Source organism: Coregonus lavaretus (assembly GCF_964263955.1).
Source record: "Coregonus lavaretus genome assembly, contig: HAP1_SCAFFOLD_570, whole genome shotgun sequence".
In the NCBI taxonomy this organism is placed as follows: Eukaryota; Metazoa; Chordata; class Actinopteri; order Salmoniformes; family Salmonidae; genus Coregonus; species Coregonus lavaretus.
Window position 1 is genome coordinate 235,962 of NW_028159672.1, and position 17,903 is coordinate 253,864.

The following is a 17,903-nucleotide window of genomic DNA, read 5'->3' on the forward strand; positions in this document are numbered from 1 at the left end:
AGTAGGGTGTGATCTATTTTCTTTTTAGTGCGTTTGCTGTTAAATATCACAACTAAACAATGATATTCTCTCTCTCTCTCTCTCTCTCTCTCTCTCTCTCTCTCTCCTCCATAAAACATGTGTTGAGCTATGTCCTATAATCCAGCTATGATTGGGACTCATAATTGGCCTCCATTGAGTGTGGGAGCCTCTTGTCTCAACTCTATGGCTGCCTGTTTGGGTCCATGTTGCAATTTAATTACCTTTCATTTCTTAATGAAAAAACGAATGAGGCCTTTTAGACAACGATGGGCCCTGCCTGTCGGTCCAGCATCTATCTAACTATGGATGTGAGTCACCATTTTTAATCTGTAATGATGGGAACTGGAGTAGCCTAACTGGAATATCCATTTGCGGTGTGCAAGCAAATCAAATTGTATTGGTCACATACACATTTTTAGCAAATGTTATTGCGGGTGTAGCGAAATGCTTGTGTAATGCCGTATACTGCCATTAGGCCTATGATTAATGTATTGGCATTTACAGTGTTACTGCACACTTGTGAAATAGAGAAAGTGTCGGTAAGATACGGGCAATTCCACGGTAAAGATATTACGCTTTGACTCAGTTTTCTCCCTTTTAAAATGTATACCTAACAAAAAACATTGATTTCAAAGTTTAACAAGCCATAGAACTCGATGCACAAGGACTACTTTTAACAATTTCCACTGAACATTTTACAAAAACAAAAATTTAGTGGAAGAACTGTGCAGATGCAAACTTTGGTAACGGAATTACGGTAAAATCTCCCTCAAGTTTTTATGAAACCACGTTTTCCAAAAACTCTTTAAATATCTGCTCCGAATTAAGATACAAAAATGTCTGCAGAAAGAATGGGGTGTCAGCTATGACATGGCAAACTTGAGATTAAAAAAGCTATTTTGGTTTTTGAACTACAGTAAGTGGTAAGGGATTACAGTAATGGAATTACATCATGGGTCCCCTGATCTGCACTACACAGAAATGCATAATTATGGATATGAATGTCATTCTCCTCATGTTTCATAAGTATGGACATCACATCGCAGCACAGCAGAGTACACTGCAGTACAATACAGCACAGCAGGGTAGAGTTCAGTAAAGTACAATATATTGTACTGTACTATACTCTACTTTTCTTTATTGCACTGTACTCTGCTGTGCTCTACTCGCTATTGTACAGTACTGTGATATCCACATTTCCAAACTTGTGAAACGTACGTCTAATGATATGTTCAGATTTGGTTCCAGTCCGACCAAGAAGGACTGACCAAATTTCAATTACTTTTCAACGCCCATAGACGTCCGGTGTCAGTCGGAGCTCAGTGGGTAAGGATGCTGGTTACCCTAAATGGAAAGGGAGCGGGCTCATGGGTAGGTGTCCGTAAGTGCTGGGAGAGGTGACATTAACTGGAAAGAGGGAGAGGTTGTAACACTCTTGGTTTGACCACAAGACAACAGAAAGACAAAGAAAACAGTTATGGAATGAACATAACAGTATGCCAGTGGAAGGGAGGGCAGTAGCAGGTGACCCATCTGTGGTTTGTGACTATTATGATTTCCCATTGTAGTCAATTCCGTTGCAGTCATTCTGTTACAGATTTGTTGTTAATTTCATTACCAATTTGGTAACAGAATTAAGAGTTTGAATCACTTATTAATTCATAAACAAAATTGATATCAGTAAAATCACTACGTAGGTTGGTATACCTTGGGCTGTGGCAGACACAAAAGTTTGTCAGCAGGTGATTGTCGAGCAAGTAACTGCCGGTCTCACGGTAATTGACCGTTAATTAACAAACACATTTAGCATCTCCTGGCTTCCACACACAGCCTACAAGCCACTGATGCTGACCTTTGGAACATCTACATAAAAATGAATAAAAAAGTATAATAAATCCATGTAATATAGCCTACACCTTCACAATAAATCCATTATTTATTTTAGACAGGTCTAAAGAAACATGATGTGAAGAAAATGTAGTCTTATTTCAGAAGAACAGAATAGCGTACTCTGAGTTGTCCTTATGTTAGGTACTGATGTGGCTATGGCTTTGGGCTACACTAGTTCATTTAGCAGACAAGATTTGCTTCGAATTCCGTGAAATTATTTTATATTATTTTATAGTATGAAGAATACAATTTAACAAAGCTGAATCAAATAGAAAGGATATTTATTTTCTCCAAATGATTTGAGGGAGTGCGGTTAACAAAGAAATAGGTACTCCTATATGCTTCATTTAGATTTATTCATGTAATTTTAGAAATCCAATATGGATGGTGTTAAGAGATAGATGGGAGGTGTTGAATGGAGCTGAAGGATGGGACTAATAACAACAACTAATAACAACCAAGATAACTAATGTAAAGCATTCTGTGTCCATAATAAGTATATAGGTTATAGGTTGAGAGCTTTTGTGAAAAATATGGCATATAGAAGATGGACATCATGAAAATGATCGGAGGAAGTTCAGGAGTAAAAACAAACAAAATATAATTATTGTAGAATTTGACTGTGCCCATAACATGTATATAGTATGTATGGGCTGGAAGTAGAGGCCTAAGCATTGTTGTTCACTAGTTTACTCCAATTGGGGAAGGGGTGGTGGGGTTGGAAAGTAATGAAGGGAAATATAATTTTAAAAATGATATGTGTGTGTGTGTGTGTGTGTGTATGTATGTATGTATGTATGTATGTATGTATGTATATTTGCGAGAAAAAAAACGGGGGATTGGAAGTGATGCAGACAATTACATTGATGGAAGTTACAATCTATCTGAAATATTAAAGCTGATCTACCCCCTAAAAAAAAAAAAAAAAAAAAAAACTTTAGTTGTTCTACAAATGTTGGGCTATATGTTTTTATTTTTAATACATTGCATGATGTGACTAATGATATCTTGAATGGAATGAGCTCTGCTTTGATTGGGTCCATGGGCTGAACACACTACATCAGTCACTCATTCACAATTTGACAAGCACTTGATAATGCCTAGAATTTCATGCAGGCATCCCCTTTGTGTGGCCGTAATGCACCCCAAAAAAAATCCATGCCTTTTGCGGCCAGTGGCCGTTGTGCCCTTGGGCTAAATATAATAATTATAATTCCCTTCTCCCTGAGTGCTGCCTGCTCCGAAGCACCTCTCACTCACTTGGCTCTCCATGAGGTGATCAGGTCTTTCTCACAGGCTACAAGTGAAGAGAGACACATCGGGGACGCAACTGCGCGTGCCCTTATCCAATTCCGAGGTGCATATTTAAGATATTGGAAGAACTTTCCACATTTACTTTTCGTCAGCCAACAAGATGAGTGGGCCTAACGAATAGCAAAAGCACTAGCCTATGTCAATCTACTATCCCCCATAGTACAAAAGTTGATAAACTATTTGGCTATTTTTTCACATTATAAGCGCAGCAATGCACACAAGGCAGTTGGCTATAAGCACGAATGTTCCATTAGAGGGAAAACACCATTATCAAAAGTGACCGCAAATGCGATTGTGCATGTAATTTATTTACTGTGATCAAAATGTGGTTGTCCCACTTGCTATCCTAAGTTGAATGCACCAATTTGTAAGTTGCTCTGGATAAGAGAGTCTGCTAAATGACTTAAATGTAAATTATAAAGGTGCATTTTTATGGTGAAAATGATCTTGCCCAAACTTGAAACTCACTCGCTGCTTTGTATGGCAGTTAGGCTCTACACCCCTTGTAAAGCGGATTAATGTGCTTAATTTTAAGAAGTTATTTGGCCACCTCAGTTGTGATACAAACCTTATCAAAACATATAGGCCTATGGGCTAGGCTACATGAGGTGTGTGACTATGATTCGAAAAAGACGCAAAAAAAGGTATTGTTTCTTGCCTTATGCTGGGCATCATTCACAAGTGATAGGCTAATATTGTCACCCATCATACTATTCTTGATTTAATCTTGTGTTTACATATACTAGATAATGTATGTGTGAAATTTGTTTTGATTTAGAATGGACTATTATCATGCACCTGTATCGAAACAGGAGTAGTGGGAAAAAATACATGTCATCTATGCACTTAAATAGCGAATAGAGGACTCTTTTCCCCGTGGTTTATTTTCATGCCAGCCAGGTAAGCTATACTCCTGTTGTAAAGAGAAGCAATGTGCTTAATATTAATAAAGTTGAGAAATAAATATAGTAGGTCTAGCCTATAGAAAGCTAATGGCATCACTCTGTTTTCTCACTCAATTGCATAGCCTATAGAAATGTTGCGCAACATGAGCTCTCATGAAGTGTTTCATTAGATTTTCGATTACATTTGCATTGATGTCAGAGTGATAATAGAGTGCTGAGTACCAGGCAGTTAGCAAGTTTGGTAGGCTACTAATGACCATCAGCAGCATCAGAGCTTGGAGAAGCCTAATTACTGTGACTAAACGGTCATGTGGAGTTTACATTTTAGTCATTTAGCATACGCTCTTATCCAGAGCGACTTACAGTTAGTGCATACATTTTCATACTGGCCTCCCCGTGGGAAACGAACCCACAACCCTGGCGTTGCAAGCGCCATGCTCTACCAACTGAGCTACTGCCTTCATGACTCGTGACCGCCTGTGTGGCAGTAATACGGCCACCGCAACAGCCCTCGGTCTACCATTACTTGTTGCTTCTGTGAACATTCATTATCCTCCCTCGTCATGAGGGAGAGAAATTAGAAAATATCTTAAAGATATGTGGGCTTTTGGTAACTGAACAAGACAATATTTCTTAAATTTAAAGAAGGTAAACCATTTCACCAAAACATCATATACAGTGGGGGAACAAAGTATTTAGTCAGCCACCAATTGTGCAAGTTCTCCCACTTAAAAAGATGAGAGAGGCCTGTAATTTTCATCATAGGTACACGTCAACTATGACGGACAAAATGAGGAAAAAAATCCAGAAAATCACATTGTAGGATTTTTAATGAATTTATTTGCAAATTATGGTGGAAAATAAGTATTTGGTCAATAACAAAAGTTTCTCAATACTTTGTTATATACCCTTTGTTGGCAATGACACGGGTCAAACAAAGTCTTCAAGGTTTTCACACACTGTTGCTGGTATTTTGGCCCATTCCTCCATGCAGATCTCCTCTAGAGCAGTGATTTTTTGGGGGCTGTCGCTGGGCAACACGGACTTTCAACTCCCTCCAAAGATTTTCTATGGGGTTGAGATCTGGAGACTGGCTAGGCCACTCCAGGACCTTGAAATGCTTCTTACGAAGCCACTCCTTCGTTGCCCGGGCAGTGTGTTTGGGATCATTGTCATGCTGAAAGACCCAGCCACGTTTCATCTTCAATGCCCTTGCTGATGGAAGGAGGTTTTCACTCAATCTCACGATACATGGCCCCATTCATTCTTTCCTTTACAGGGATCAGTCGTCCTGGTCCCTTTGCAGAAAAACAGCCCCAAAGCATGATGTTTCCACGCCCATGCTTCACAGTAGGTATGGTGTTCTTTGGATGCAACTCAGCATTCTTTGTCCTCCAAACACGACGAGTTGAGTTTTTACCAAAACGTTCTATTTTGGTTTCATCTGAACATATGACATTCTCCCAATCCTCTTCTGGATCATCCAAATGCACTCTAGCAAACTTCAGACGGGCCTGGACATGTACTGGCTTAAGCAGGGGGACATGTCTGGCACTGAAGGATTTGAGTCCCTTGCTTTGTTACTTTGGTCCCAGCTCTCTGCAGGTCATTCACTAGGTCCCCCCGTGTGGTTCTGGGATTTTTGCTCACCGTTCTTGTGATCATTTTGACCCCACGGGGTGAGATCTTGCGTGGAGCCCCAGATCGAGGGAGATTATCAGTGGTCTTGTATGTCTTCCATTTCCTAATAATTGCTCCCACAGTTGATTTCTTCAAACCAAGCTGCTTACCTATTGTAGATTCAGTCTTCCCAGCCTGGTGCAGGTCTTCAATTTTGTTTCTGGTGTCCTTTGACAGCTCTTTGGTCTTGGCCATAGTGGAGTTTGGAGTGTGACTGTTTGAGGTTGTGGACAGGTGTCTTTTATACTGATAACAAGTTCAAACAGGTGCCATTAATACAGGTAACGAGTGGAGGACAGAGGAGCCTCTTAAAGAAGAAGTTACAGGTCTGTGAGAGCCAGAAATCTTGCTTGTTTGTAGGTGACCAAATACTTATTTTCCACCATAATTTGCAAATAAATTCATTAAAAATCCTACAATGTGATTTTCTGGATTTTTTTTCCGCATTTTGTCTGTCATAGTTGACGTGTACCTATGATGAAAATTACAGGCCTCTCTCATCTTTTTAAGTGGGAGAACTTGCACAATTGGTGGCTGACTAAATACTTTTTTTCCCCACTGTAAGTGTTGATAATAGTTGGCAGAGGTCTTTACTTCAACATTATTGTTTTTATGTATTTCTGATACCTTTTAAGACTTTTTCTGGTAAATGTTTTCTGAGACCCCTTTTTCATCTATTTATCCAGAAATCAAACCCTTTACTGATGCCTAATTTTTAAGATGGAAATGGTTGAAACTATTACTTCATTTCCCCAAAATATAGACTCTTAGCTTTCATTAGCCACCCAATTTGATATGCTCCTATGAACTTCACATTGGTGCTCATGGGTCCTTTTCGATGGAAATGCCCATATCATCCCATGTGTAGGACAGGGCACCTTACAGTTGTCAGAGCACCTTACCGATCACTGCACCTGTACACAGCCCATCTGTAATTAGCCCACCCAACTACCTCATCCCTATATTGTTATTTATTTTGCTCTTTTGCACCCCAGTATCTCTATTTGCACATAATCTCTTGCACATCTAGCATTCCAGTGTTAATACTAATTGTAATTATTTTTGCACTATAGCCTATTTATTGCCTTACCTCCATAACTTGCTACATTTGCACACACTGTATATATATTTTCTGTTGTATTTTTTGACTTTATGTTTTTTTACCCCATATGTAACTCTGTGTTGTTGTTTTTATCGCACTGCTTTGCTTTATCTTGGCCAGGTCGCAGTTGTAAATGAGAACTTGTTCTCAACTGGCTTACCTGGTTAAATAAAGGTTAAATAAAAAAATAAAAAAAGGGCCTGGTCAAAACCCGGAAAACTATCCCTGTAAGACCTTTTATTTTGGGTTGTAATGCAGGTATAATACACTACATGCCCAAAGTTATGTGGACACCTGCTCGTCAAACATCTCATTCCAAAATCATGGACATTAATATGGAGTTGGTCCCCCCCTTTGCTGCTATAACAGCCTCCACTCTTCTGGGAAGGCTTTCCACTAGATGTTGGAACATTGCCGCGGGGACTTGCTTCCATTCAGCCACAAGAGCATTTGTGAGGTCGGGCACTGATGTTAGGCGATTAGGCCTGGCTCGCAGTCGGCGTTCCAATTCATCCCAAAAGTGTTCAATGGGGTTGAGGTCAGGGCTCTGTGCAGGCCAGTCAAGTTCTTCCACACCGATCTTGACAAACTATTTCTGTATGGGCCTCGCTTTGTGCACGGGTGCCAAACTGTTGCCACAAAGTTGGGAGCACAGAATCGTCTAGAATGTCATTGTATTCTGTAGCGTTAAGATTTCCCTTCACTGGAACTAACCTTCACGCTAACCTAGCCCAAACCATTAAAAATTATTCCTCCTCCACCAAACTTTACAGTTGGCACCATGCATTCGGGCAGGTAGCATTCTCCTGGCATCTGCCAAACCCAGATTCGTCCGTCGGACTGCCAGATGGCGAATTTGACGAACTGACTTGTTGGAAAGGTGGCAACCTATGACGGTGCCACGTTGAAAGTAACTGAGCTCTTCAGTACGGGCCATTCTACTGCCAATGTTTGTCTATGGAGATTGCATTGCTGTGTGCTCGATTTTATACACCTGTCAGCAACAGGTGTGGCTGAAATAGCCAAATCCACTCATTGGAAGGGTTGTCCACATACTTCTGGCCAGGTAGTTCTGTATACGTCTACTTTTTCCTTGTATACAGCAGGCCTACCCCTTGACTTATTCCACATTTTGTTTTCAGCCTGAATTCAAAAATGAATAAAAACAAAACATCTTACCCATTTACACACAATACCACATAATGACTAAGTGAAAACATGTTTTAAGAAATTGTGATAGAAATGTTCTTGTGTGTATGTGATCGTATGTTTAGCACAATGCTGCTTTTGTAATAACCTGTCTTGGTTGGGTTCATGCTAGTGACAGGTTGACTGCACAAAGGAGGAAATCACACTATCACTCATAAGCAATTTGGCAGTATGCCCAGAACATTGCTCTGGTAACTAGAAGGAGTGCTACAATATCTCAGTTTCAAGGTAAGAAGCCTGGTGTGGTATCAGTCAGTCACATACAGGAACCAACCATGCTTATAACTTGTTTGTGTAGCAATATAAAGGGACTGAAAGGGAACCTCCCTTCAGAGTTTTCATCAAGCGTGTGTTGCGTTTGTGAACCTCTCTGCACGTTAATAAAGATTACTTCATTTACTTTGATTTTGAGTCCTTAGTGGTAAATGTCCACTACAAAATGTTTGCAAATTTATTGAAAATGAAATACAGAAATATCTAATTCACATAAGTATTCACACCCCTGAGTCAATACTTTGTAGAAGCACCTTTTGGCAGCGATTACAGCTGTGAGTCTTTCAGGGCAAGTTTCTAAGAGCTTTGCACACCTGGATTGTGCAACATTTGCCCATTATTCTTCTCAAAATTCTTCAAGCTCTGTCAAATTGGTTGTTGATCATTGCTAGACAACCATTTTCAGGTCTTGCCGTAGACTTTCAAGTTACAGTCAACTGTAACTCGGACACTCAGGAACAGTCTCTGTCTTCCTGGTAAGCAACTCCGGTGTAGATTTACATTTACATAATTTAGCAGACACTCTTATCCAGAGCGACTTACAAATTGGTGCATTCACCTTCTAGCCAGTGGGATAACCACTTTTTTTTTTTTTTTTGGGGGGGTGGGGTAAGGGGGGGTAGAAGGATTACTTTATCCTATCCCAGGTATTCCTTAAAGAGGTGGGGTTTCAAGTGTCTCCGGAAGGTGGTGAGTGACTCCGCTGTCCTGGCGTCGTGAGGGAGCTTGTTCCACCATTGGGGTGCCAGAGCAGCGAACAGTTTTGACTGGGCTGAGCGGGAACTGTGCTTCCGCAGAGGTAGGGGGGCCAGCAGGCCAGAGGTGGATGAACGCAATGCCCTCGTTTGTGTGTAGGGACTGATCAGAGCCTGAAGGTACGGAGGTGCTGTTCCCCTCACAGCTCCGTAGGCAAGCACGATGGTCTTGTAGCAGATGCGAGCTTCAACTGGAAGCCAGTGGAGTGTGCGGAGGAGCGGGGTGACGTGAGAGAACTTGGGAAGGTTGAACACCAGACAGGCTGCGGCATTCTGGATGAGTTGTAGGGGTTTAATGGCACAGGCAGGGAGCCCAGCCAACAGCGAGTTGCAGTAATCCAGACGGGAGATGACAAGTGCCTGGATTAGGACCTGTGCCGCATCCTGTGTAAGGCAGGGTCGTACTCCGAATGTTGTAGAGCATGAACCTACAGGATCGGGTCACCGCCTTGATGTTAGCGGAGAACGACAGGGTGTTGTCCAGGGTCACACCAAGGCTCTTCGCACTCTGGGAGGAGGACACAACGGAGTTGTCAACCGTGATGTGGCAGTGTTACTTTAGTGCCTTGTTGCAAACAGGATGCATGTTTTGGAATATTTTTATTCTGTTCTGTCTTCCTTCTTTTCACTCTGTCAATTAGGTTAGTATTGTGGAGTTACTACAATGTTGTTGATCCATCCTCAGTTTTCTCCTATCACAGGCATTAAACTCTGTTTTAAAGTCACCATTGGCCTCATGGTGAAATCCCTGAGTGGTTTCCTTTCCTCTCCGGCAACTGAATTAGGAAGGGCGTCTGTATCTTTAGTGACTGGGTGTATTAATACACCATCCAAAGCTTAATTAATAACTTCAAAATGTTCAAAGGGATATTCAATGTCTGCTTTTATATTTTTACCCATCTACCAATAGGTGCCCTTCTTTGTGAGGCATTGGAAAACCTCCCTGGTCTTTGTGGTTGTATCTGTGTTTTGAAATTCACTGCTCGACTGAGGGACCTTACAGATAATTGTATGTGTGGGGTACAGAGATGAAGTAGTCATTCAAAAATCACGTTAAATACTATTATTGCGCACAGAGTGAGTCCATGCAACTTATTATGTGACTTTTAAGCACATTTTTACTCCTGAACTTATTTAGGCTTACCATAACAAAGGGGTTGAATACTTACTGACTGAAGACATTTCAGCTTTTTAATTTTTAATTAAAATGTAAACCATTTCTAAAAACATAAATCCACTTTGACATAATGGGGTATTGTGTGTAGGCCAGTGACACCAAAATCTAAATTCAAACCCTTTTAAATTAAGTCTGTACAACACAACAAAATGTGGAAAATGTCAAGGGCTGTGAATACTTTCCTCTTGGTTTCATGCTGCAGTATACGGGTTCTGCTTTTCAGATGACCCATCCATGTCTATTCTATTGGATTATCTTTCACTTAACTTAATGCAAGCCTCACCCTACAGTAGTACTCTCTGTCTCGGTGATGTATTTTAGGCACATTGTATGAATGCTAATCAAGCTTTACTCCCCAACCTTCTCCTGCTGCCATCCGTTATCACAGTGTTTTTGATCTAGGGCCAAAGCATGGCACCAGCAACACCAAGGTTATGGGTTCAATTCCCTCAGGGATGACACGTACACATACTAAAAATGTTTTTGCCCTTACTGTATTGTAAGTTGCGTAGGATAAAGGCCTCTGCTAACTGACATATATATTACAGTATATATTATCTTAAACCCAGATCTTATAACAGTGCAGGGAAACCTACTTCTCATAGGTATTTATATTTTAGTCATTTAACAGACACTCTTATCCAGAGCGACTTACAGGAGAAATTAGGGTTAAGTGCCTTGCTCAAGGGCACGTCGACAGATTTATTTCACCTAGTCAACTCAGGGATTCGAACCAGCAACCTTTTGGTTACTGGCCCAACCAGTAAGGAATGGGAAAGCACCCATAGGAATACACCTGTGTCCCAAATTGCACCCTATTCCTTACACAGCACATTACTTTTAACCAGGGCCTATACAGCTCTGTTCAAAACTAGTGCACTACATCGGTAACAGGTGGTGCTGTGTAGTGCACTACATCGGTAACAGGCGGTGCTGTGTAGTGCACTACATCGGTAACAGGCGGTGCTGTTTAGTGCACTACATCGGTAACAGGTGGTGCTGTGTAGTGCACTACATTGGTAACAGGCGGTGCTGTGTAGTGCACTACATCGGTAACAGGCGGTGCTGTGTAGTGCACTACATCGGTAATAGGCGGTGCTGTTTAGTGCACTACATCGGTAACAGGCGGTGCTGTGTAGTGCACTACATCGGTAACAGGCGGTGCTGTGTAGTGCACTACATCGGTAACAGGCGGTGCTGTGTAGTGCACTACATCGGTAACAGGCGGTGCTGTGTAGTGCACTACATCGGTAACAGGCGGTGCTGTGTAGTGCACTACATCGGTAACAGTAATAATAATAATATAAATAATATGCCATTTAGCAGACGCTTTTATCCAAAGCGACTTACAGTCATGCGTGCATACATATTTGTGTATGGGTGGTCCCGGGGATCGAACCCACTACCTTGGCGTTACAAGCGCCGAGCTCTACCAGCTGTGCTCTACCAGCGGTGCTGTGTAGTGCACTACATCGGTAACAGGCGGTGCTGTGTAGTGCACGTGATCAATAGAATGAAAAGGGAATTCTGGTGCACAAAGACAAAGCTACCACTTGATTACAGGTTCCTGAGTGGCACCATGTTGATGGTGTCTGGGCCCTACAGGTTCCCTGAGTGGCACCATGTTGATGGTGTCTGGGCCCTACAGGTTCATGAGTGGCACCATGTTGATGGTGTCTGGGCCCTACAGGTTCCCTGAGTGGCACCATGTTGATGGTGTCTGGGCCCTACAGGTTCATGAGTGGCACCATGTTGATGGTGTCTGGGTCCTACAGGTTCCTGAGTGGCACCATGTTGATGGTGTCTGGGCCCTACAGGTTCCTGAGTGGCACCATGTTGATGGTGTCTGGGTCCTACAGGTTCCTGAGTGGCACCATGTTGATGGTGTCTGGGTCCTACAGGTTCCTGAGTGGCACCATGTTGATGGTGTCTGGGCCCTACAGGTTCCTGAGTGGCACCATGTTGATTGAGTCTGGGTCCTACAGGTTACGTAGGACCCAGAAACAACTATTAAACTATTGAACTATGAAACTATGAAACTATTCAACTACATTGAGTATACCAAACATTAGGAACACCCTCCTAATATTGAGTTGCACCCCCGCTTTTGCCCTCAGAACATCCTCAATTTGTCGGGACATGGACTCTACAAGGTGTTGAAAGCGTTCCAGAAGGACGCTGGCCCATGTTGACTCCAAAGCTTCCCACAGTTGTGTCAAGTTGGCTGGATGTCCTTTGGGTGGTGGACCATTCTTGATACACACGGGAAACTGTTGAGCGGGAAAAACCCAGCAGTGTTGCAGTTCTTGTCACAAACCAGTGCGCCTGGCACCTACTACCATACCCCGTTCAAAGGCACTTAAATATTTTGACTTGCCCATTCACCCTCTCTGAATGGCACACATACACAATCCATCTCAATTGCTCAAGGCTTAAGCATCCTTCTTTAACCAGTCTCCTCCCCTTCATCTACACTGATTGAAGTGGATTTAACAAGTGACATCAATAAGGGATCATATCTTTCACCTGGTCAGTCTATGTCATGGAAAGAGCAGGTGTTAATGTTTTGTATCCTCAGCATATAACCTGATCAGGGCTTGTATTCAGAAAGCGTCCCAGAGTATGTGTCACACCCTGATCTGTTTCACCTGTCTTTGTGATTGTCTCCACCCCCCTCCAGGTGTCTCCCATCTTCCCCATTATCCCCAGTGTATTTATACCTGTGTTGTCTGTTAGTCTGGGCATGGACTCTACTTGTCTGTTACCAGTTCGTTTTGTCTCGTCAAGCCTACCAGCGGTCTTCCCCTTGCGCCTGGCTTTATCAAGTTCTAGTTTTGACCATTCTGCCTGCCTGCCGTTCTGTACCTTGTCACACCACCCTGGATTATTGACCTCTGCCTCCCCTGACCCTGAGACTGCCTGCCGCTCTGTACCTTTTGGACTCTGATCTGGATTACTGACCTCTGCCTGCCCTTGACCTGTCGTTTGCCTGCCCCCTGTTTTTGTAATAAACGTTTGTTACTTCGACACTGTCTGCATCTGGGTCTTCTCCCGAAATGTGATAGTATGAGTCCTCTTCTAGGGTCAGTTTTGCCTTTTAGATTATAGTGAATGGACCAGGGGGACCTGATCCTAGATCAACACTCTTACAACGAGATGCTTTATGAATACCAGTTGCAGGGTTTGATGTAGTAGCCACCTGCGTGTGGTTTTGGGTGCTTGGTAGAGCTCTGCTACCCGACTCGGACCTGATATACATTATACACCGGGTTAGGACCTGCCCCACCTGCCACGGACATGGCAACAAGACCTGCCCCACCTGCCACGGACATGGCAACAAGACCTGCCCCACCTGCCACGGACATGGCAACAAGACCTTCCCCACCTGCCATGGCAACAAGACCTTCCCCACCTGCCATGGCAACAAGACCTTCCCCACCTGCCATGGCAACAAGACCTTCCCCACCTGCCATGGCAACAAGACCTGCCCCACCTGCCATGGCAACACGACCTGCCCCACCTGCCATGGAAACACGACCTTCCCCACCTGCCATGGCAACAAGACCTTCCCCACCTGCCATGGCAACAAGACCTGCCCCAAATGCCATGGACATGGCAACAAGACCTTCCCCCTACGCCATGGACATGGCAACAAGACCTGCCCCACCTGCCATGGACATGGCAACAAGACCTGCCCCACCTGCCATGGACATGGCAACAAGACCTGCCCCACCTGCCATGGACATGGCAACAAGACCTGCCCCACCTGTCATGGCAACAAGACCTGCCCCACCTGTCATGGACATGGCAACAAGACCTGCCCCACCTGCCATGGACATGGCAACAAGACCTGCCCCACCTGCCATGGACATGGCAACAAGACCTGCCCCACCTGCCATGGCAATAAGACCTGCCCCACCTGCCATGGCAATAAGACTTTCCCCACCTGCCATGGCAACAAGACCTTCCCCACCTGCCATGGACATGGCAACAAGACCTTCCCCACCTGCCATGGCAACATGACCTTCCCCACCTGCCATGGCAACAAGACCTGCCCCACCTGCCAGGGCATCACGAACCTCATGCACTATATTCAGCTCACCATCACATGTTAACTGAGCTGGACTGAGCTCTGCTCTACTCTACTCGACTGTTCTGACCAGTCTATAGAAAGTCATCTGAATGTAGTGAATCAGATGTCACATGATACTAGTATGTTGTGGTTTGAGGCACTCCTTTTGTGATCTAGGTTCTCAGACCATGTTGTTAATCCAACTGTGTACAAAAGAAGTCACAAGACCAGCTGAATAAACAGGACTTGGAAGTGAAGGCTATTGTCCAGTAAACTGCACTGTGCTGTTGTAGCTAGTAATACTGTCAACACTAACATCCTGTGTCTCCTCTTATCCCTATAGGAAGAACCATGTGTTTGTACCGGACTGACTGTCCTGAGTTACCCCTGAAGAAGTTTCTGAAGGTATCCGGGGATGCGTTCTTTGTGGATGAAAATAGTCAGGTACATTTTTTATTTTAGCCTGGTTCCAGATCTGTGTGTTCTTTAGCTAACTCCTGAAGTTGTCATGGTAGTCAGAAGAGTTGGTTCAAGTACATCATATCTGAGACCAGACCAGACTACAAATCTCTCACCTCTGATCATAATGATGAGGATGGCATGTATATATATATCTGATATACCATGCCTGTCAGCCAATCAGCATTCAGGGCTTGAACCACCCAGTTTATAAAATGGCATATATTATATTAGGATGTTTGTAGAACTCTAATTACAGATTACCTCTCCCTCAGGTGTCAGAGAAATTGGTTAAAGCTAAACCATGTTACAAATCTGTCAATCTGGGATTACATATCAGTAGTATATTAGTAAAGTACAAATTTTACCGGCCCATTCCCTCAGGTGTACCCCATCATGGGTTTCCCTGACCAGGAGATCTGGGATGCCTCCGGGAAGGCGTCTCAGGAATACCACAGCAGGTTCTCACCAAAACAAGTTCCCTGTCGCATTTTACATACTCATCCTACAACAGGTGAGCCTTCTCTCAGCCCTGCTAGTGCCCTGTCCCAATACTCCTGAACCGCATCCTTCCTCCTCTGTCAGTTGCATCCTGCAGCAGGTCTGTCTAGGTCTCTAGAGCTTTCCACACTACTGAGCCGTGCCAAGCCGAGCTGTACTGAGATAGTCTGGTTATTAATCCATTTTAGCCCATGATGAAAGTGTAAAGGGTATCTCAGCCCAGACTCATGTTCTTACATTACTGAACTGACTCCTCCCTCCTGCGATGCCCCACCTGAAGCCTATGGTATTGTGTCAATACCAGTGGAGGCTGGTGGGGGGAGCTATAGGAGGATGGGCTCATTGTAATGACTGGACTGGACTAGAATTTACATTTTTTACATTTTAGTCATTTAGCAGACGCTCGTATCCAGAGGGACTTAGTTAGTGAGTGCATACATTTTTCATACTGGCCCCCCATGGGAATCAAACCCACAACCCTGACATTGCAAGCACCATGCTCTACCAACTGAGCTACAGATGGAAAGGATTCCAACGTGTGGTTTCCATATGTTTGATGCGTTTGATACCGTTCCATTTATTCCATTCCAGCCATTACAATGAGCCCATCCTCCTATAGCTCCTCCCACCAGCCTCCATTGGTCAAAACTCTTAATCTGCATCCTTCCCTCCTCCCTTCCTTTAAAAATGCAATTGCCTTTAACGGCCACTAGAGGTCAGCCCTCTCATAACAGAGTCTTTCTGCATTGAGGAGGTTTGACTCCAACAGGGATTTGGTAATGTGTAGTAATATCAATTCAAATGTGTCCATTCCTTCACAGCATTAAACCATTGAATGGGTCCCCATCACTCATGACTTCTATACCTACAATGGAAAAAAAGGTTTTCACTCCTAAATATCCCTCCGCCTGTGTTAGATTGTAAAGCAAACAAGTTGAATTGAAAGTATATTCATCACACATTTGAATTGAAAGTATATGCTATACTATAGCAATGATATCCAAAGTCTATGAAACTGGATAATGGAATGTTTGTATTTCTAATTTTGTCATGTTTGTCTGTGTAACTGAGTTCTCTCCTGTTTGCAATCATTCTATTTTTAAATAGAATGAGAAATAGAATAATTCTGATTCTATGGATATAATCGAGTCAATCTGTTTCTATGGTTCTAAGCTCAGAGGAGAAGGAGACTTTTTGCCAGTGTGGAGCTAGTGTGTGTTTCTAATTGTAATCAATTAAATGGTTTAATATGAATCTGAGTTTATTTGATTACATCCACCTCAGTCACAACTCGCATGCTGAATTTACCAAAAACATTTTCTATAACCTGTATTTTTATAATCAAAAAACGGTCTCTTTGATTTTGAATATTTGTATTTTTGATCATTTGGAACTGGAAGGGTGGGAACATGCTGAAAAAAAAGGTCAGGGTTATTTAATGTGGAGAAAATTAATTACTTGTCTAGGCCCGTTATTATATTACCCAACCAATACTTTATCATAGTGGCTAGATACACCTGCACAAACACAATAATGTTCCCACCCGATGTGCGTCATCAGTGTAATGAGCAGATCTTGGATTGGCGACAGCGTGCGAGGGAGCTGGGAAGCGCAGCGAAGGAGGATGGAGAGAGAGAGTACCTTTCGGAGGAGTGGCCTTCGCAGTCCCAGCCCAACATGCGGAGTTTGTTTATAACATGTGGAAGGGGACAATGTGGAGACATCTCACGTCGCTACGCTTTCTCAAACCCTGCGGCAGATCGTTTCACTCTGTCACTGTATCAGGAGCCCGTCTACGTTAGATTTGGACTGGAATAACTAATCTTCAGAAATCACTTTAAAGAAAAAAAGAGTCTGGTGAGTTTACTTTATTACATTAACTTTGATTTTTGATACGGCTCTTACAATTTCGTGAGGCAGGCTCTGGTAATATTGTGGCGAGGTAAAATTTGTAAAGGACATGATTTATGGGATTATGCTATAAATATATTCTAGATCAATCAATAGCCTACCAAAAATATTTTTCTCTGTTTATAAACTTGTAAACATTAGCCGAATATATTCTAGTCTGTGTGTGACTGAGATTCAGGGAGAAGCTCATTGTCTACATTGAGAAATTGAGTGTGTAGATTTTCATGGAATATCAATTTGTAATGGAAGATATTGAAGATCCAAGCTTAAAACACAGTGTATGTTTAGGAGCAGTAGCATATAGAATACAATGAAACACCCTTAACAATATATCTGGTCCTGTTTGATGTGAGTAAGGTCCAGTGATTGTCTATATAGCATCCTGTTATGGTAGTTGTCTCCTCTGAACAAACTGTCTGTCAGACTGTTGTTTCCTCCTGTGACCTGTGACTGTCTACATTGTGCCTTTCCTCCTGTGACTGTCTACATTGTGCCTTTCCTCCTGTGACCTGTGACTGTCAACATTATGCCATTCCTCCTGTGACCTGTGACTGTCTACATTGTGCCTTTCCTCCTGTGACCTGTGACTGTCTACATTGTGCCTTTCCTCCTGTGACCTGTGACTGTCTACATT